General features: G+C 39.3%; 1 long non-coding RNA gene across 1 annotated transcript; it reads left to right on the forward strand.

Moving 5' to 3' along the window:
* The first annotated feature begins 14,871 nt into the window (after positions 1–14,871).
* On the forward strand, positions 14,872–19,853 carry LOC132492272 (uncharacterized). Its single transcript, XR_009532801.1, has 3 exons — positions 14,872–15,174; positions 18,559–18,683; positions 19,766–19,853. It is a non-coding gene; the product is annotated as an uncharacterized LOC132492272 (long non-coding RNA).
* The last annotated feature ends 2,022 nt before the right edge of the window (positions 19,854–21,875 follow it).

A 21,875-nucleotide genomic window follows, 5' to 3' on the forward strand; every position in this document is an offset into this window, starting at 1 on the left:
TGGCCTCATTATGATTACTAATAGATGAATATGCTCAAATTCTCAATAACTAAGGTTGCTTCCCTCCAATAACTCAGCAAATAGTTTTTATTTTTAAAAACTCAGATACAGTCACTTTTCTCATGGTCTTTAAAATCCCTCTCTTCACAGAAACCTGTAGAATCTTAAAACACAAATTGACTTATCTTCATGAATTTAGGTCCTTTTTGGGGAACATACTTTTCAATCACATCAATCTATATAAATGTCAAGTAAATGACTAAATTCTGAACACTTTTAGTATGAATATGATTTTCCATATTATTTGTTTAGATACCTGATAATATGTGGTTAGAATAAGTACACACACACACACACACACACACACATTTCCAAACTATTTCATTTCATGCAATCCAAGCATTTTTTATTAAATTAACAAGAAAAGTTTAACATTCTTGTGGAGACGCAAAAGATCTAAATAACCAAAACAAGTTTATAAAATAAAAATAAAGTTGGAGGGTTTATATTATCTGATTTGAAGAATTACTATAAATCTATAGTAATCAAAATAGTGTGATATTGGCATAAGGATGGGCATACAGAGCAATAGAGTAGAATAGCAAATCCAGATATAAACTGAAACATTATGGTCTGGTCAATTAATTTTCTATACAGGTGCCAAGGTACTTCAATGAACAAGGATAGTCTTTTCCATAAATAGTGATGGAATAACTGAATATTTGTAGAGGGGAAAAGCTTAATCCTTACCCCATACTCCATATTGTGCATAAAGATTAACACAAAGTGGATAATAGTCCTTACCTTAAAAGTTAAAAATAAAAAGTTTCTAAAGGGTGAAATTGTTTTTATGACTGTGAGGTAGGCAAGGATTTCTTTACAGATAACATTAAGCAAAAAGAAAAAAAATCTATAAATTAGACTTCATCATAATGAAACCTTCTGCTCTTTGAGAACATGTATTAAGAAAATAAAAAGCTAATCATGTGATGAAATGTTTTATATCTTGATTATCAATGTCAAATCCTGGTTATGATACTTCACTATTGCTTTGCAAGATATTACCATTGGAGGAAAATGGATACATGGGATATCTCAGTACATTTCTTACAACTGAATATTTATCTACAATTACCTCAAAATAAAATGTTTAATCTAAAAAGAGCACACCACAGACTGAGAGAAAACATTCTCAAAATATATATCTGACAAAGAGCCTGTATACAAAATATATTTTAAAATTTTAGAGCTAAAAATTAAGAAGATGAAATCTCAATAAAAGACAAAAATTTGAACAGACCCTTTATTTAAAAAGTTGCATACAAATAATGACAGGAAAATACATTCAATATAATTTTCTATCCAAGAGATGCAAGTGAAACCCCTAACCAATAGAATGGCTAAAATTAAATGACTGATACTTTTCTGGTTCCAGACTAGATATAAGCACATGCTCCTATGTTCCCCCTACTATTTACAAAACAAACAAACAAAAAACCAAAATAATCCTAGACAAAATTTATAAAGCAACCAACAAAATACTCTGAAGGTAGAGGGAAGAAGACAGATTGTATAAAGATCTTGAGACTAGAGAAAAGCCAGTGGTGATTTCCTGTAGGTTTTTTATTTTTTTAGTTTATTTTATTTTTTTTTGCCTCATATATCATAGCCTGGGCACTGAAGAGACCTGTAGCCTGGAAAAAACAATGGGCACAGACAAACAGAAAAACTTCCAGAAAAAGCCCACTTTCTCTAGCAAAAGGACCAGGAAAAAGGACAGAAACTTTTTACCATTCCTTTCCAATTTAGGAAAACAGAAAAAAGCACACACACACACACACACACACACACTCCCCTTAATTGTCACTGGGCACTGCAGCTTCAGAGACTGTACACAGAGTCTTGTCTTCCATCCCCACCCTGCAATAACAGGGAGGCACCCCCTTGACAGCCATGGACCCTGTGTATGAAGTCCTGACATTCATTCCTGACAAGTAATAATGAAGCAGCACTTTCCATTTACAACCATGGAGACTGTGGGAAAAGACTGATTTTCTACCTCTTCCCTTCAATAACTAGGTGGAACCCAACCCTCTCTAGATAACCAGAGACTGTGGGAACAAACTTGTCTTCCATGCCTGACCTGAAATACCAAGGTGGTAAACCTTCCCCTCCACAGTGAATGCTGCAGCTGCAGAGAATATCAACAAAGTTCTGTCTGTGCTTACCACCCTTCAGAAAAAGGGATGCCCCTCCCAACTAGATAATGGGAAGGGGGGCACTATAGAGAGAACTGAACTAGAGAAAGAAATTTTCTTAATCTGTGCATGAAGTCCTGGACAAAACTCTGAACAGCCCATGCATAAAACCAACAAGAAACAAGAAAAGGTTTGAGAACTGAACACTGGTGTGGAATTCTGCCCAGGTTTCAAATGGGTCTCTGGACAGCACACAGTGGAACAAATATGGATAGCCCTGCAAAGTCTTTGAAAACTAAATTACTTTTTGAACCACAGCCCACAAAATTGGGACAGGAAGTGCATTTTAAACCAAAACGTTTGCCTGCTAAAATGGAAAATTTAAATAGCAACCAGAATCTCAATCCAAAATTGCACATCATGATGAGAGGCTAAAAAATATCAACTTAAATGAGAAATGTAAATCATAGACTAGCAACACTGATATGACACAGATGTTGGAATTACTGACAAGGGTTTTAAAGTAGTTGTCATAAAAATGCCACAATAAGCAATTGTGAACTATCTTGAAACAAATGAGAAAATAGAAATTCTTAGCAAAGAAAAAGAACACATAAGGAAGTGGAAATCTGTCAAAGTGAAAAATGCATTAACTGAAATAAAAATTCACTGGATGGGCTCATTACTTGAATGAAGACAAAAGAAGAAAGAATTAGTGAATTCAAGGAAATATCAGTAGAAATTATCCAATCTAAATGACAGACAGAAAACAACCTTAGGGACCTGTGGAACACAAACCAAAGGTCTGACATTGATATCATCAAAGTCCCAGAAACAGAAGAGAAAGAGTATGGAACTGAATAAATATTTGAAGAAATAGTAACCGTGAACTTCCAATACTTAGAAAAGGCAAAAAAAACTAATGTCTGAAGAAGCTGAGCAAAGCCCTGACAAGAAAAATCCAAATAATCCCATATTGAGACATATCAGAATAAAATTTCTGAAAAATAAGCACAAAGAAACATCCTTGAAAGCAGCCAGAGATAAATGAGGCTTAAGCTATAGGAGAGTAATGATTTGAATGACAGAGGATTTATCATCAGAAACGAAGGAAGCCAGAATGAGTGGCACAACCTTTTTAAAGTTCTGAAAGAAAGGCCCGTCAACCCAAAGTTTTATACCCAGAAGAAATATTCTCTCAGGCTCCCTGACTTCAGATTATACTACAAAGCTACAGTAATCAAGACAGTGTGGTACTGGCACAAAAACAGAAAGATAGATCAATGGAACAGGATAGAAAGCCCAGAGATAAACCCACACACATATGGTCAACTTATCTTTGATAAAGGAGGCAGGAATGTACAGTGGAGAAAGGACAGCCTCTTCAATAAGTGGTGCTGGGAAAACTGGACAGGGACATGTAAAAGTATGAGATTAGATCATTCCCTAACACCATACACAAAAATAAGCTCAAAATGGATTAAAGACCTAAATGTAAGGCCAGACACTATCAAACTCTTAGAGGAAAACATAGGCAGAACACTCTATGACATAAATCACAGCAAGATCCTTTTGGACCCACCTCCTAGAGAAATGGAAATAAAAACAAAGATAAACAAATGGGACCTAATGAAACTTCAAAGCTTTTGCACAGCAAAGGAAACCATAAGCAAGACCAAAAGACAACCCTCAGAATGGGAGAAAATATTTGCAAATGAAGCAACTGACAAAGGATTAATCTCCAAAATTTATAAGCAGCTCATGCAGCTCAATAGCAAAAAAACAAACAACCCAATCCAAAAAGAGGCAGAAGACTTAAATAGGCATTTCTCCAAAGAAGATATACAGACGGCCAACAAACACATGAAAGAATGCTCAACATCATTAATCATTAGAGAAATGCAAATCAAAACTACAATGAGATGTCATCTCACACCAGTCAGAATGGCCATCATCAAGAAATCTAGAAACAATAAATGCTGGAGAGGGTGTGGAGAAAAGGGAACACTCTTGCACTACTGGTGGGAATGTGAATTGGTACAGCCACTATGGAGAACAGTATGGAGGTTCCTTAAAAAACTAAAAATAGAACTACCATATGACCCAGCAATCCCACTACTAGGCATATACCCTGAGAAAACCATAATTCAAAAAGAGACATGTACCAAAATGTTCATTGCAGCTCTATTCACAATAGCCCGGAGATGGAAACAACCTAAATGTCCATCATCGGATGAATGGATAAAGAAGATGTGGCACATATATACAATGGAATATTACTCAGCCATAAAAAGAAACAAAACTGAGTTATTTGTAATGAGGTGGATAGACCTAGAGTCTGTCATACAGAGTGAAGTAACTCAGAAAGAGAAAGACAAATACCGTATGCTAACACATATATATGGAATTTAAAAAAAATGTCATGAAGAACCTAGGGGTAAAACAGGAATAAAGACACAGACCTACTTGAGAATGGACATGAGGATATGGGGAGGGGGAAGGGTAAGCTGTGACAAAGCGAAAGAGAGGCATGGACATATATACACTACCAAACGTAAGGTAGATAGATAGTGGGAAGCAGCCACATAGCACAGGGAGATCAGCTCGGTTCTTTGTGACCGCCTGGAGGGGTGGGATAGGGAGGGTGGGAGGGAGGGAGACGAAAGAGGGAAGGGATGTGGGAACAGATGTATATGTATGACTGATTCACTTTGTTATAAAGCAGAAACTAATAAAAAAAAAAAAGGAAGAGGGAGATCACAGACAAGGAGACACAGGGAAGAAGCCCATGTGAAGATGGAGATTGGAGTGATGCTACCACAACCTTAGGAACACCAGGGCATGGACCAGATTCAATGTGAAGAAAGGGTATGGGAAATGTAGGAGGAAAGGGGTGGTAGAGAGAACCTCCGGGTTACAGGTCCTGGAAGTGGAACAACGAGGAACCACCAGAAGCTGGGAGAGACAAGAAAATATTCTCCTCTAGAGCCTTTGAAGGCAGATTGTCCCTGCTGACACCATAATTTTGGTCTCTTGTCCTCCAGAACTGTGAGAAAATAAATTTCTGTTGTTTTAAGGCACGAATTTTGTGGTAATAGGTTGCGGCAGCTCTAGGAAACTAATGTACCCTGTATGATGTTTCTGACTTCTTCCAGCAACTGTGGGCAGTCTGTGAGCAGAATCAGAGTGATCCAAAGGAAGCGGTGACCCAGGGTTGGGCCTTGGCTTGGAGATCTTTTTTTAAATTTTAAAATAAATATTTATTTATTTTGCAAAAAAAAATTCTCTAAGATGAAGATGAAATAAAGACATTCTCAAATGAATCAAAAGTAAGAGAATTTGTCATCAGCAGATCTTCTCTAAAAGAATGGCTAAAGTAAGTTCTTCAGACAGAAAGGAAATAATAGCAAAAGAAAGCTTAGAACATCCAAAATGGAGGAAAACCAATAGGAAGAGTACATATATAGTTAATACAATATACTATTCTTTCTGTCTTCTGAGTTTTTCAGTTTTTCAAAGTAAAAATGATAACATTGTCTAACGTGATTCTCAATGTAAGTAGAAGTAATATTTAAGACAACTGTATTATAAAGAGGGTAGTTTAAGGGACCAGAAAGCTCATAAAGCTTCTACATAATCTTTGAAGTAGTAAGACATTGATACCAGTAGAGAGTGATATGTTACAGATTGGAAGAATGGATTACGAGAAACAAAGACAAAACAAAAAAAGACTAAACTATATGCTACGTACAGAAAACTCACTTGAAATGTAATGATATAGGTATGCTAAAAGTAAAAGTACCAAAAAGATATAACATGCAAACACTAAGCCAAGAAAACTGGACTAACCATATTAATATCAGACAAAGTAGATTTCAGAACAAAAAAAAATTACCAGGGACAAAAAGAACATTACATAATTATAAAATAAAATAGTCACTTAATGAAGAAGAGATAACAATTCTAATTATATATGCATCGAACAACAGAGATTCAAAATACAGTACAAGAAGCAAAATCTGACTGAACTGAAAGGAGAAAGAGACGATAGACTATAATTATAGGTTGAGATTTTAACACCTCAGTGATTGATAGAAACAATGAACAGAAAGTCAGCAAAGATATAAAAGAATTGAAGAACACCATCAATCGACAGGATCTAGGGAATTCCCTGGTGGTCCGCTGGTTAGCACTCGGTGCTTTCATTGCCGTGGGCCCAGGTTCGATCCCTGGTTGGGGAACTAAGATCCCACAAGCCATGTAGCATGGCAAGAAAACCCCAAAACACAGGATCTAATTGAAATTTATTGAATAACAGCAGAATATATCATTTCAAGTGCACCTGGAACACAAAGATAGGCTATGTCCTGGGAAATAAAACAAATATGAAAAATATTAAAAGAATTAAAGTCATACAAAATATATTCTCTGACCATGGGAGAATCAAACGTGAAAGCAATAACAGAAAAGTAACAGGAAAATCTCCTGACCTTAGAAATTAAACAACAATATTCTCAACATTCCAGTGGTCAAAAGGAAGCTTCATGAAAAAAATACATAAGTGAAAGTAAAAATATAGCATAACATCTATTGGATGTAGGTAAAGCAGTGTTTATCAGGAAATTTAGAGCACTAAAGTTTTATATTAGAAAAAAAATCTCAAACCAACAATCTAAGTTTCTACCACAAGAAAACAGAAAAAGAAGGGAAAATAAACAGAAAGCTAGAAGAAAGGGAATGATAAAGATAAGAACAAGAATTAGTACAATTAAAACATGAAAACAAAAGAGAAAATCAAAGGCAAAACTTTGGGTTTTTTGAAAATATAAGTGAAATTGATAAACTTCTAGCAAGACTGACAATGACAAAAGGAAGATACAAATTACCAACATCAGGGATGAAAGAGAATTCCTACAGAACCCACAGATATTAAAAAGGATAATAGAATAATATGAACAAGTCTATACATAGAAATTCAACAAATTAGACAAAATGGTCCAATTCTTTGAAAACTACAAACACAAAACTCACCCAAGGTGAAATCAATCATTTAAGTAGTCTTATATTAAATAGATTGAACGTGCAGAAACACACACACACACACACACACACACACAAACACACACACACACACCTGCAAAAAAGGAAATTTCCACATCAGTTGTCTTCACTGGTGAGTCTACCAAACATTTAAAGATGTAATAATGTGTGGAATCTAGTCAAACTCATAGAAGCAGATAGTAGAATTGTGATTGCCCAGGGCTGGGAGGAGGAGGAAATGGGGAGATGCTGGTGACAGGGTACAAAGTTTCAGTTATGCAAGATAAGTTCTGGAAATCTAATGTATGGTGGGCAATGTGACTAAAATTAACAATATTTGAAATTTGCTATGAGATTAAATTGTAAGTGTTATCACCATTAAAAAAAAAGAAGAAGAAAAAGAAAATGGTAACTATGTGAGGTAGTGGATATGTAAATTAGCTTCTTTGTGGTGATCACAATATATATGTATATCAAAGTACCAAGTTATACACCTTGAATATAAATGATTTTTATTTGTCAATTATACCTCAATGAAGCTGGGGGTGATATAACACCAATTCTACACAAACTCTTCCAGAAAACAAAAGTGGAGGGAACACTTCTCACCTCATTTTATTAGGCCAATATCAAAATCAAAGACAGTACGAAAAAAGAAAACTATATCAATTTCCCTTATGAACATAGACACACAAGTTCTCAACAAAATATAAGTCAATCATATCCATAAGTATATAAAAAGAAAGATACAATATAACCAGCTATAGTTTAGTCCACAAATGCAAGGCTGGTTCAATATATGAAAATTAACCAGTGTAATCTGCAATTGTGACAGGGTAAAGAAGAAAAACCACATGATCCGATCAGTTGGTACAGAAAAAGCACTGGACCAAAGCCAACATTTATTCAACAACAACTCTCAGCAAACTAGAAATAAAAGGGAACTTCCTCAATCTGATAAAGAACTACAAAATTACTGAAGCTAACATCACACTTAATGATTAAAGTCCTAATGCTTTTCCCTTAAAATTATTACCACAGCAAGGGTGCTCACTTTCCCCAAAACAACTTACATAGTACTGGAAGCCCTGGCTATTTCAATAATTTGAGAAAAGAAAAAGCAAGGCAAGTCATACAAATTGGAGAAGAAAAAATAAATCTACCCTTACTTGCTGATTCCATGACTGTCTACATAGAAAATCCAAGGAATTTACCAAAACATTCCTAAAACTATAGAGTTTAGCAAGATCATGGAATACAAGATCAACACACAAATATCAGTTATATTTCTATACATTAGCAATGAACATTGGAAACTGAAATAAAAAACATTATTATTTACAATTGTTCCAAAAAATTAAAAAGAATTTGACAAAACATGTGCAGGATCTGTACACAAAAAATACAAAATGTTGACTAAAAAATCAAAGAAGAAAAACGGAGACACATGCCATGTTCATAAATTAGAAGCCTCAATACAGCTCAGGTTCCTGGGGTTTTGGAGTAAGTTATGCCTTTACCTCATGATAATCTTCCTCCATTTGAAAAGCAGCTTCTGATTTGCCATTGGGTCCTGATGGAGACTGAACATGGAATACCAAGTGACTATGTGAACCAAAATATCTATCATCAACTTGTATAATCTACTTCACTGAATCACAATATTAGATATGTGTAAAGCTATTCCTTTGTTAAATGGGATGGTAAATATAAGACCAGACCAAAACAGGACCAGAAGGTATAAGCAAACTGTATAATCAAGTGGTTCACAGTCACATGGTACTTACATTAGGGAACTGTTGACCAAAACCGCCTGCACATTTGGCCAGGTATAATGATAACCACTTGTATGAGATATCTCACAATAAGAGATTCCGATAAGGAACACAGTGCTGTCACAAAAACTAACTGGGAGAATTCAGGAGGGGCCTAAAAGAGTGGGGAGACGCCAGTCCATGTCCTACCAACCTCCCAGAATCCTTCTCACTGGAATCCATCTTGGCTGAGAGATGCACGGGCCACCAGGAAGGACCATGAGTCAGACCGAATATGGGCCAAGAAAGATGATTGGCCAGAGACAACCGGGAACTAATCCCATTACCATAAAACCCGAGACTGTGAGCCACGTGGCAGAGCAGTTCTTCTGAGTTCCCTTAACCCTGATGCTCTCTGCCCAGGCACCCCTTCCCAATAAAGTCTTCTGCTTTGTCAGTACACGTGTTTCCTCAGACAATTCATTTCTGAGCGTTAGACAAGAGCCCACTCTCGGGGCCTGGAAGGGGTCCCCTTTCCTGCAACACTTACTCCTATTGACTCACCACATGACCTTCAATGCTCCTTAGAGTCCCATGGGGAGTCCACTATAAATGTTTAACAGAGGAGGAAAGAGTACTCTCCTTGGGTGACAGATGTGTCTGCAAGGGATGGTGGCAGAATGCTGGCCCTGAAAGGCTGTAGTGAAGGGAAATCCTTCTTAGTGGGCAGAGTTTGGGGAGGTATATCTGATTGTCCACTTTGTGTGGAAGGAGATGTGTTTAGAATCATAATTCAATATGAATGGCTCAATGAACTCACTGGTAATCCGGGGCTGGTAAAGAATATTACTGGACAATTAACAAGGACACCTGGAGGAGACCATGTGGATGCACTTCTAGGAACCAAACAGAGTGGGAGCATGTAAATAGTCACTACCAGACAGGACATGAGAGGGTGAAAAACAAGTGAAGTTTGGGAATTATTCCTTTGGCCTTCTATACTAAGCCATTCTAATGTTCCTCTTAAGACCATAGCTCCTCTTGGGGCAGTCTTTCCTGCCAAGTTGTAGTTATACTCCCTGCACATCTTTTGGTGATAATGTCTCCCTGCAGTCACTAGTCACAGGGTGTGTCTCACCAACCCTGCCCTTATTTCATTAGATCTCCTTAAGTGTCCCATTGTTTCTTAACAATTGACCACAGCAACCCTGATCACAAACTCCGTAAGAGTAGGGACTTTTATTTCTTATATTGTTTGTTAAAATCCCAACATCTAGAATGATGTGTCACACAGCAGGCTTTCAATAAATGTTTGTTGAACGAATATATGTATGGTCCACTTTCTCTCCATTAGAACGTGAATAGCAATTCCTTAATCATCACTAATAATTACTTACCAAAAATGCATGCGGGCTTCCCTAGTGGCGCAGTGGTTGAGAGTCTGCCTGCTGAAGCAGGGGACACGGGTTCGTGCCCCGGTCCGGGAAGATCCCACATGCCGTGGAGCGGCTGGGCCTGTGAGCCATGGCCACTGAGCCTGCACGTCCAGAGCCTGTGCTCCACAACGGGAGAGGCCACAACAGTGAGAGGCCCGTGTACCACAAAAAAAAAAAAAAAAAAAAAAAAAGCATGCTATCTGGTGTTGGAATGGATGTGAGGAAACAACATAAACTGATACAGCCTTTCTCAGGACTATTTGTTAGCATCTATAAAATGTTTAACATGTACACTTTTTTTTTCTTTTCTTTCTTTCTTTTTTTTTGCCATGTGGCTTTCAGGATCTTGGTTCCTGGACCAGGGATGGAAACCGGCCCTTGGCAGTGAAAGCACAGAGTCCTAACCACTGGTCCGCCAGGGAATTCCCACTTGCACATATTTTAACTGAGCAAGTCTATCATTCTGGCTTTTATGCCAAAGAAATAATCACACATATATGCAAAAGATGTATGGGCAATGATGTTTGCTATATATTATTTATAAAAGTGAAAATTGGAAACAAACTGAACATCAATAACAAAAAGATTGATTAAATAAACATGATATACCCCTACAATGTAGCTAAGGAAAAGAATGATTTAGCCTGACCAGACAACTGGATTAGAGAAAACTTGTACAAAAACAAGTTGTAAATAAGTAGTAACCATGCTTTTTGGAAAATGCAGTTAGCTGTAACATAAAGTCTAGAATTCAGCATCAGTTAATACTGGTTTTATATGGAAGATGGGATGGAGAGTAGAGGTAAATTCCATTATCCAGCATGTATTTATAATTTAAAAAGAAACATTTAAATATACTTACATTAAAAAATAAACAGGAACAACTCAAGTGCTTAAAAAATAACAAGGCTTATTTAATAGCCTTGCTCAGCACATAACGTAAGGGTGATAAAATATCAAGTTGCAAAGCTTATTACAACACTAATAAATGTAGTTGGGTTGACCGTCTACTATACTGTCACACTTAGCTTTCACAGTATGAGTTCAAGGATATTTATCTAGAAAGCTGCACTTAACAAAAAAGGGTATTTGATTATTAATAAACCAATTGCATTTTTTATGGATAATATGGTTTTTTGTCCTTCCCAAAGAGTCCAGATGACAGAGTAGGGTTCATTTTTGCAAAGATGGAAAATTCAGTCTAATTAAGGGGACATACCTGAAGCAGGAGACAGATGGGCCCCAGGCTGAACAATTTCTCCCCTGTGGACAGAAACTCCACAATGGAGGATGGTGGAGGAGGCTGGGATGATGGATGGAGGCTGGGATCTGCACAGATAAGAGATAAAAGACCACATATTCCTCATTCTTGAAGTCAAGGAGACCTCCCTGACTACACACAGTGCAGAAAGGCTCCTTGGAGGTCAAAAAGGGAGGGGGCACCACCCCACAGTAAGTGATGCCAACCTACCCACAGGCCTTTTCGCTAGAACCCATCTTGGCTAAGAGATGCGTGCATGGGAGGACCCTGAGATATACCATATACGGACTCAGAAGCAGGCAAAGCAAGATGAATGGCCAAAGGAAACCCGGAAGAAATGCCCCCACGAAAGTGATTCAAACTACCGGGAGGGCGTGACTCTATCTGAGGTCGCCCGTGTGTCTCTCCACACATATGTACTCTTTTTCCTCCTAATAAACACTTTCCTTGTTTCACTACTTTCCGTCTCTATGTGGAAATTCATTTCTGCACAGCTGACAGGCCAGGGCCTTGTCACTGGCCACTCGTCCCTGGTGGTCAGGTGACTAGGATTCAGTGCTCTCACTGCCACTGCCCGACCTCAATCTCTGGCCGAAACCGAAATCCTGCTTAAAGCCGCTGCAGGCCGAGGCCACCTGAGGTCATACTCATGACCATCGGGAACTGAGCAACGTACAAGACTCCTTTCCCAGCTGAGGTAAACCCAGAGGCCTTTCACGCTGGCCCGGGGCCTGGAGGGTGTGGGTGCGGTGGCAGGAGTTTACCTCACGGGAGACGTGCCTAGATCCCGGCTGCGTCCGTCCCCCAAGACTCAGGCATCGGAGCACGCCAGCAGACCCGTCCTGGGCGGCTGAGGACGCGCCCAGACCCGCGCCGCCATAGCCGCTCTGGCAAAGCTGAGCTGGAAGACGCCTCCAGATCCACCCAAGCAAGGCAGGAGGACGCGCCCAGACGCAGGACTGCGGAGGATTCTCCAAGCGAGGTGGAGCTTGGCCGGAGGACGAGCCAAGGGAGCCGCGTCGGTGGCGGCGGGGCCTGGGGAGCAGCAAGGAGAGCTCTTTAGCGTCCGGTGAACTGTGCCCGCCGCCCTCTCCGGTGGCCCCGAGCCCAGTCCACACCAACAGCACGCACTCTGAGGAGGCTGAACGGCCCGGTGAAGCGGGTTCCCAGGCGTGGGCGGGGACGAAAGCTTCCTAGGAAAGCTGCTGAACCTTTATGCCTGTGTTCACTTAAATTGCACTAACTTCTTGATGGCTGTATTCCTTTTCTCACTGTATGAATAGGACCAAACTTTAACAATCATTGTCATAGAAAAAATGATTGATGTGAAATAATATTGACCAGATACGTGCTCAATATATGTAGTTTAGTTAAAAGATGTTCCTATAATATTATGCTCATATGTGCCTAATTTGGTTAAAAAAAAACCCAACAGGATGCTCACTAAGGCTGCAGTAGGGTCACCTCTGAGAAATGAGTGCTTTTCTTTTTTTTTTTTTTTTTTTGCGGTACGCGGGCCTCTCACTGTTGTGGCCTCTCCCGTTGCGGAGCACAGGCTCCGGACGCGCAGGCTCAGCGGCCATGGCTCACGGGCCCAGCCGCTCCGCGGCATGTGGGATCTTCCCGGACCGGGGCACGAACACGTGTCCCCTTCATTGGAAGGCAGACTCTCAACCACTGCACCACCAGGGAGGCCCCCGGGAGGCCCCCTGAGTGCTTTTCTTGATAATCATTTTCTTATTTTGCATTGTGTGTATTTTCGTACATTATGCATTTTTGAAATGTGCTCTTTTCCTTTTCCTGAGATAAATTCTGTTGGTCACAGATACTTTCTTTTATGGTACTGTTGTGCTTAATGTTCAAGTGTCTTATTTGCCTTATTCCCAAAAGTTATTTGTATCTTGACTACTTTTGGCAACTTAGAGTTTTAACAGGGCATTGATGGAAAGAGAATGCCTATCCTTTTCTTTGTATTACAAAAATTTGAAAAACAGTGATGGAATAAAAACTATGTCTTAAGGCAGGACAAGAAATTTTAAGCATAACATATTCCTTGCCCCTATTAGGCCAGCCCTAAAGTGCTGTGTGCATCTGCATTATACATTAACCAGACCTGCTCAAAGGCGGGAATTCCTGCTCCACCGTAAAGATCAGTGTTTTCTTTTTCTCCTTCTGATACCAATAACATAACTTCTTAGAAGATTAATTTTTCCTTTCCTAATCCTGTAAGGGGTCATAGTGACCTACTTCTCCCCTTGTACGTGCAGGTCTGGACTATGTATCTTTAGTGAACTTTATGTAAAATATCAGTGTGTCATTTTGACGTACCATCCTTTGTCTCGAAAATGTATATGACTATGACTTTGACTTCTAACAGGTGGAATAGTCCTCAGTTTTCTGAAAGACTGTTTCCAGGTCTGTAGTCCACAGGTTGGCTTGAATAAAATTCTTTCTCCTTTAGATCAGCTATTAATTTTTCCTAGACAACAAAAAAATAGAAAATGGTAAAATGAGTATCCATAAATAGTTATGCCCTCCATCAACTTAAGAAACCTAACCTTTTGCTGTATTTGCTTTAATTAGTTTTTGCTCAAATTTTATAAAATGAACTAACAAGATGACTTCAGTGCAAACCGTGTCCTTATGCATGCCTTTACAAAATCAATACATTTTCCAGTCAATCAATATAATTCCATGTAACAACTGAGTAACTAATATTCGCTGACATTATGCTCAATTCCTAATCACCACTCCACATTCAAATTTCCCAAATTGTTCCCAGTGTCTTTGGCAACTGTTGTTTTCCCCTTCGGAGTGTGATGCAAGACCATGCGGTGTAGTATTTGGCAGTAAAGTTCAAATTAACCCATAACGCCTGGGGTCTCTGAGAGAACCTGGGCAGAAGGGAACATAGAGCACACCTTGCAACAGTCTAATAATAAAGAAGAAACGCTGCAAAGAAACGGCAAGTCACAGAGATTTATGGGAAATGTAGTTTTGAATCTGGTTGGGTCACCGTGCAGCCCTCTGGGTAGTTTCTAGGCTACATTTGCGCGTGTGCAGGCCCAGCTGCGCGTTCTTGTTTCCGCACTTTCGTCCCTGGTTGATATTTGGTGCTGGGTCCTTGATTGTCCTCCTGTAGAGTGGATTTGGGGCGATAGAGACACCGCGCCGCACGGGAACTTCTGGAGAGGAGTGGGCTTGTGACCCAGGGGGCGGGAGCAGAAAGTCCCGGGGGCCCCCAGGTTCAACCCCCGTGTTAGATGCGGCTGAGCCCTTATCAGGAGCAAGTGCTCGAGGCAGGCCGAAGTGTACGGGGATCGTTTGCCTGGCCCCACCTGCAGCCGGACCGGAGAAAAGCCCCCGCGGCGGCCGTGGTAGGGAGCGTGGTGCTTGTTTGTTCATAATGCGGATGGTGAGCGTGCCAGAAAGCGCAGGCGGTGGGTCTGTAGTGGAGCCCGAGCTCTGGAGCCAGAGAGACCCAGGTAAATTCCAGCTCTGTCACCTTTAAGCAGGGGCGCTAGAAGGAACCTGGATAAGAAGCAAGTTTCTCATCTGTCAGTAAGGACATTAATAATGACTGCTTCATGGCATTGTTTTAAAACTCAGATAAGTCATCACAGGTAAATCAGGTAAGCCAGTGCAGGGTACTAAGCCCTGAGTACGTGACAACTGCTATTATATTTAGAAGACACGTCGTTCTTTTTATTGGTTGGCGTATGTATAAACCTCAACCATTCTGTGAGGTCTGTATAACCATCTGCTTTAAAAATAACCGAAGCTCAGGTTAGTGGACGGTGGCTCAGGTCACAAGCTAGCAATGAGGGAGTCTGGATTCAAGGGCAGGTGTGCTTTACTTCCAATCTCAGGCTTTGTCTAAATATCACATCTGCCAGAAATCAGCATTGCAGCCTTCACAGCACCTAACAGAGTAACTTGTCCCCAAATCTCCAGGGATATAATAGTAAGTGAATGTAGATAGAATCCTACCATATGTCAAATGTATTCTGGGATTTCTGTTGTCTCCTCAGATCCTTTGAATCAGACAGAGCCTCCTATCCCCTCATGCACTTCAGGCTGTGTTTTTAGTCTAAGATTATAATGAATTCCAAGAAGGTCAGCTTTCTGGCCTTAAAATTGTGGCCTAGGACTAGATTCCAGCTCCTGGGAAATTCATTTTAGAGCACAGCAGCTCTTGTGAAGTAGGAAGCAGGGGGACCCTGGTAAAGGAGTCTTACCTGGAAGAGAGCACCCCCTGACCTTAGACCTCTCTCCAGAGCTACAGAGTGGAGGCAGAAGAGCCCAGGAGCAGGTCTGCACAAGATCAAGAAGTAGTTCTTGATCCTTCTGCCAGGAATGAGCCAGACTTGGTAATGCCACCACATTCAGAAGCCACCACATTGGTGTGACAGTTGGGAGTTTGGGCCAGTCTTGAAAAGAGCAAGGTGAGCTGGGGTGGCCCAGGGGCAGGCTGCTCAGGAAAGGCCACTTTGTTGGAGAGCTCGTGAGGTTGAGGTCTGGGAGTAAAGGATAACCAGGCAGAGGGCGGAAATGCTGTCTCCACTCTCCCTAAATTGCCCTTTTACAGATGCTGCTGTCACACATGTGGCACTATCCTGACTTCACAGAGTCCCACAGTGATGGTTCCTGAAAGGTTTCTATGGTCATCTACCTCTGACTCATTTAAAACTTTAAAGAAATTAGACCTGAGAGTGTCAGTGAATTGTCCAGGGCCAATTATTGTGACAGATCCAGGAGTCAAACAGTGTCATTCACTCTGTCTCCAGTCCATGTTTCAGTAGTTTGTTCCTTTCTGTTGATGAGTAGTCATCTGTTGTGTGGCTATTCCACAGTTTATTTATCCATTCACCAGTTGATGCATATTTGGGTTATTTCCAGCCATAAATATTCATATACAGGCTTCTTTGTGTGAACATATGTCTTCAGTCTCTTGGGTTAATGTGAAGGAGTGAGTGGATTTTCTGGGTCTCATAATAATTATATGTCTAATGTCGCAAGAAAATGTCAAATTGTTTTCCAAAGTGGCTGTCCTAGTTTGCATTCCCATCAGCAATGTGTCAGGGTCCTGGTTACTCTGTATGTTCACCAGCATTTAACAATATCAGGTTTTTTTATTTGAGCCATTATTTTAGGTTTGTAATGGTATTTCATTTTAGTTTTAATTTGAATTTTTCTAATGCCTAATAATAAGCATGTTTTTGTTCGTTATCCATTACTCTTTGTTGAAGGTGCCTATTTGATTGGAGACTTACATATGTTCTATAAAAATATTTCCACAGATACATGATTTGTAGATATTCTCTCTCAGTTTTAGGTTTTTTCATATTCTTAACAGTATTTTTCAAAGAGCAGAGGTTTTAAATTTATCAATTTTTCATACCTTTTTCAGTTTCTTTTATGAATGTATTATTCTATGCTGGCTGCTGTAACAGAATATCACACACTGGGTGGCTTAAACAGCAGAAATATAACTCTGGAGGTTGGAAGTCCAAGATCAGTATGTCATCAGTGTTGGTTTCTGGTGAACCAACTCTTCCAGGCTCACAGAGGGCCACCTTATTGCTGTGTTCTCACATGGACTTTCCTCTGTACACACACAGAAAGAGAGAGATCTCTGGTGTCTCTTCCTCTTCTTATAAGGACATTGGTCCTATCAGATTAGGGCCCCACCTATTTTAACTTCATTTAACCTTAATTACCTCCTTAAAGACCCTATCTCCAAATACAGTCACATTGGGGGTTAGGGCTTCAACATATGAATTTTGGGGGACACAATTCAGTAAATAACAATGATATATGCTTTTTTGTCCTATCTAAGAAATATTTGCCTAATATGGCCAAAAGCATTTTACCTTTTTATTCCCCTTATATATGTTTGAAAATTATAGCACCATTTGTTGAGAAATATGTACTTTGTTCAATGGATTGCCATGGTACCTCTGCTGGAAATCTATTGAGTATAAATATGAGCTCCTGAAATACAGGTCTGGTTCTGAGTATTCCCTCCAGGGCTTACACGCATCTATTCATTGATTCCCCCATTACCCCAGCAGAGGACTCTGGCTGAGGATGTGTGTAACCTAGAGAGTGCTCAGGTGTATAAATCATTGGTGTATAAGAAATGATTATAGGAACACTATTTATAATGACTTTATCTTTAAAAAGACACTAAGCTTTGAGACTTCCCTGGTGGTCCATTGGTAAAGAATCTGTCTTCCAATGCAAGGGACACGGATTCAATCCCTGGTTGAGGAACTAAGATCCCACATGCCGCAGGGCAACTAAGCCTGCGCACGACAACTACTGAGCTCACGCACCTCAAGTAGAGGGCCCACGTGCCGCAAACTACAGAGCCCACGTGCCCTGGAGCTTGCACACCACGACTAGATAGAGAAAGCCCACAGGCTGCAACTAGAGAGAAGCCCACACGCCACAACTAGAGAGAAGCCTGCAGGCCACGATGAAAGATCCCACATGCCTCAAGGAAGATCTGGCGTGCTGCAACTAACACACGGCGCAGCCAAAAAATAAAATAAAATAAATAAATAAAATGTTTTTTTTTAAAAAGGCACTAAGCTTTCTTGGTAGTATATTAACTGAGATTATAAGTACATATTTTAGAAATATATACAAATGAATTAGGGCATGAAAATAATATTTGTACTAATTGTGTGATGCCCTCAAAGTATAGGACAAAATTAGGGCTGTAATAATTTATAATTTTATTTATTATTTTACAATATTTTGCTTTAAACTCTCAACAGTAAACATCACAAGAGTTTTCAAAGGTATTTTCTATGTTACCTGTTTCTAAACCCTTCAGATTAATCAGAAATGTGCTATTACAGGCATGAAGGTCATTCAAGGATGTGACTGTGGATTTAACCCAGGAGTGGAAACACCTGGGCCCTGCTCAAGAGTATCCTGTACAGAGATGTGATACTGGAGAACTACAGCCACCTCCTCTCAGTGGGTGAGCAGACCTTACCATGTGAATGCCTCAAGAATGCAATCCTGTTTATTCTCTTGTTCTTAACTGCTACTTTTATCATATGTGTCATATCCTGTTGTTTCTTTTGATTGACTATTCTCCTGGTTAAGGGTCATATGTGCCTTCTTTTCATACTTCATAATTTTTTATTGGTTGCTAGTTATGGATTTTAATTTGTCGGGTGCTGTATTTTTTTGGTATTTTAAAATATCTGGGGGCTTTCTCTGGAATAAAGTTAAGTTATTTGGAATTAGTTTTATCCTTTCAAGATCTAAAGCTTTGTTCTCTTGGATTCAGAGCAGTCTAGGGCTGACTTTGCTCCTGTACTAAGGCAGATCTTTCAGGTTACTCTACTGAGTCCTCCATGAATTAAGAGATCTTTCTACTCTGGCTGGTAGGATAACAAGCTTCCCATCTCTGTCTGTGCTTTGGTGATTTATCATCCTCCTCCTTCCCAGTGATTCTTTCCCCAGTCTCAGGTAGTTTCCTTACATGCATGCACAAGTCTCTACTCAGCCAAAGACTCAAGGAGATCTTTCTGCAGATTTCTACAGCTCTTCCTTACTACAGCTCTTTCCCCTCCAGTATTTTGTCTTGCAGATTCTAGTTGCCTTGGCATTCCTAAATTACTAACTCTGTCTCCTCAACTTACTGAGAGTGTCAGGCTCTCTTTGGTTTCCCTTACTGTGTTGTGGCATAGAAATGTTCTATACTGTGGGAATAATGGGACTCACCTAATTTGTTTCCTTTTTCTTAAGAATTCCTGTCCTGCACTGCCTATTGTTCCATTTTGTATGATTTTCTACTTGTTTGACATGAGGAGGTAAAGTGATAGTCCCCATGAAGTCCCTTGTATAAAACTCCACACATGGACTATTTTTAGAATTTAATTATTTAGTCCTACGATTCAGGGATTTAAGAAGATTCATTCCTTCTGTCACCTCCTCAAAAAGGTCAAATGAGCACCTTCATTGTATAGTTCCTGAAGCTGTACCTTCCTTTATATCCAGAAGTATTGAAGCCCATGTAGCTGATCCAAACAATAAATTCTTTTCCACTTATAGAGTATTGCTTTGGAAAACCAGATGTGACCTTCAAGTTGGAGGAAGGAGAAGATCCATGGTTATTAGAGGAAGAATGTCTAAATAGGAGCTACTCAGGTGAGTTACTGAGTACTAGAAGAAGGTATCCAGGGAAAAGTAAATCCAAAGTGATCAGTTATAGGTAGGAATTTTAATTTTTATTTTATTTATTTATTGGCCATGCCGCATGGCTTGCGAGATCTTAGTTCCCCAACCAGGGATCAAACCTGCACCCTCGGCAGTGAAAGCATGGAGTCCTAACCCTGGACCACCAGGGAATTCCCTAGGTGGGAACTTTTAGAGGCCTGTGTCTTTGGTAGTTTACAAAGAATAGATCCAGTACAGTGTGGAAGATGAAGGTATAATATAACCAATGCAGTACTAGCATACTGATTTTCTGATCTTTAAAGGCTGGGAGTCCAAGCGTATCATTTACAACTGAAAAACCAAGTTATAGGATTTTTATTTAATTGTAAAATGATAAACACTAAGAAATATTAGAAAAGGCACTAAAATTGGGCGTTAAAGGATGGTTAAGGAGAGAGAAGAAACACTGATTTCATCATTGGTTCTATAATATGGAATTGCTAGTTACTGTCTTAAGTAAGTAGAAGATTAAAAAATACACAAGTTTATAAAAGTATCTACTAGAGCAAAAACACAATCTTCCTAATTCTTAGAAGAAAAATTAACAGAGCCATGAAAACAGAACTATTTACTAAAAAGACTTTTTTTTTTTTTTTTTTTTTTGTGGTACGCGGGCCTCTCACTGTTGTGGCCTCTCCCGTTGCAGAGCACAGGCTCAGCGGCCATGGCTCACGGGCCCAGCCGCTCCGCAGCATGTGGGATCTTCCCGGACCGGGGCACGAACCTGTGTCCCCTGCATCGGCAGGCAGACTCTCAACCACTGCACCACCAGGGAAGCCCTAAAAAGACTTTTTTATAACATAACTGAACATAAACTAAAACAAATATATCTGCCACTCAACTTACTGAAAGGAGTTAAGTTACCTATTAAATAAGTGCTATCAGATTGTACCAAAGAGTTATACCTAAAAAATAACGTAGAAAGTTTGAAATATAAAACAGTAAATTTAATAAGCCAATAAATGTACAAATAAATCAAGGTTCATTTACCTGGCTGCTAAAGTTCGAATTTAGGCAAAATAATATGAAATCAGAAAAAGGGCACTTGAATGATGTTTTTTAAAGACATTTTAAAAGGACAATAAATGTTTTGATTATCTGTGCATGAAATAAGTTATCAGGATCCATAAAACGACAATTGTAAGAGGTATAACGTAAAAGATAAACATATTAGATATAGTAGATCTTAATATACCTTTCTGGTTTTATACCAGATACAGTGGAGAACAAATGAAGTTCTAGAACAAGGGTTGGCAAACTACAGTCCTTGAGCCAAATGCAACCTGACACTTCTTTTTCTAAATTAAATTTTTTGGAACTCAGCCACTCTAGTTCTTTTACGTATTGTCAGCACTGTCTTCATACTACAAAGGTGTAGTTGACTAGTGACAAGGACCATTAGGATAATTCTCAGGAGTAAAGTTAAAAGCTCTGAATTTTTTTTTATGATTTATAAGATATGATTCACTTTTGCTATTCATTTTATCTTCCAAAAGAGAAAAACATACCAGCTCTGGAGAAAATTAAGGAGATTTTATTATTTCTTAAAAGAATGACATAAGTCTATGACATAAGCAATAAATCAGCAGGTGATTCCCTACTTCAATTCCTTTCCTCTTTCTTCATTTTCTAGAAGTCTGGCCAGGCCCCTAGCCTAGGAGTAAATGACCCATGTGCTTTGAACCCAATGACTAAGTTTTAAAAAACAAAACACATGGTATTGATTATAAATTTTCTACAAGACGTGATTTATAAAATTGGATTTTACTATTAATACTAGTTTATGTAGATAACTTCTATCCTAGAAATTTGAGAAAACCTAATGTAATTGTGAAATCCATGGAGAGTTGAAGCAAAGAATAAAAATGCACAAACTCTTGTTACCAGACATATGTGGTGGTGATTTGTGCTGTTATTCCAGATTTAAATCTCCATCCCCATCCAA

This window comes from Mesoplodon densirostris, chromosome 6 (genome assembly GCF_025265405.1).
Source record: "Mesoplodon densirostris isolate mMesDen1 chromosome 6, mMesDen1 primary haplotype, whole genome shotgun sequence".
In the NCBI taxonomy this organism is placed as follows: domain Eukaryota; kingdom Metazoa; phylum Chordata; class Mammalia; order Artiodactyla; family Ziphiidae; genus Mesoplodon; species Mesoplodon densirostris.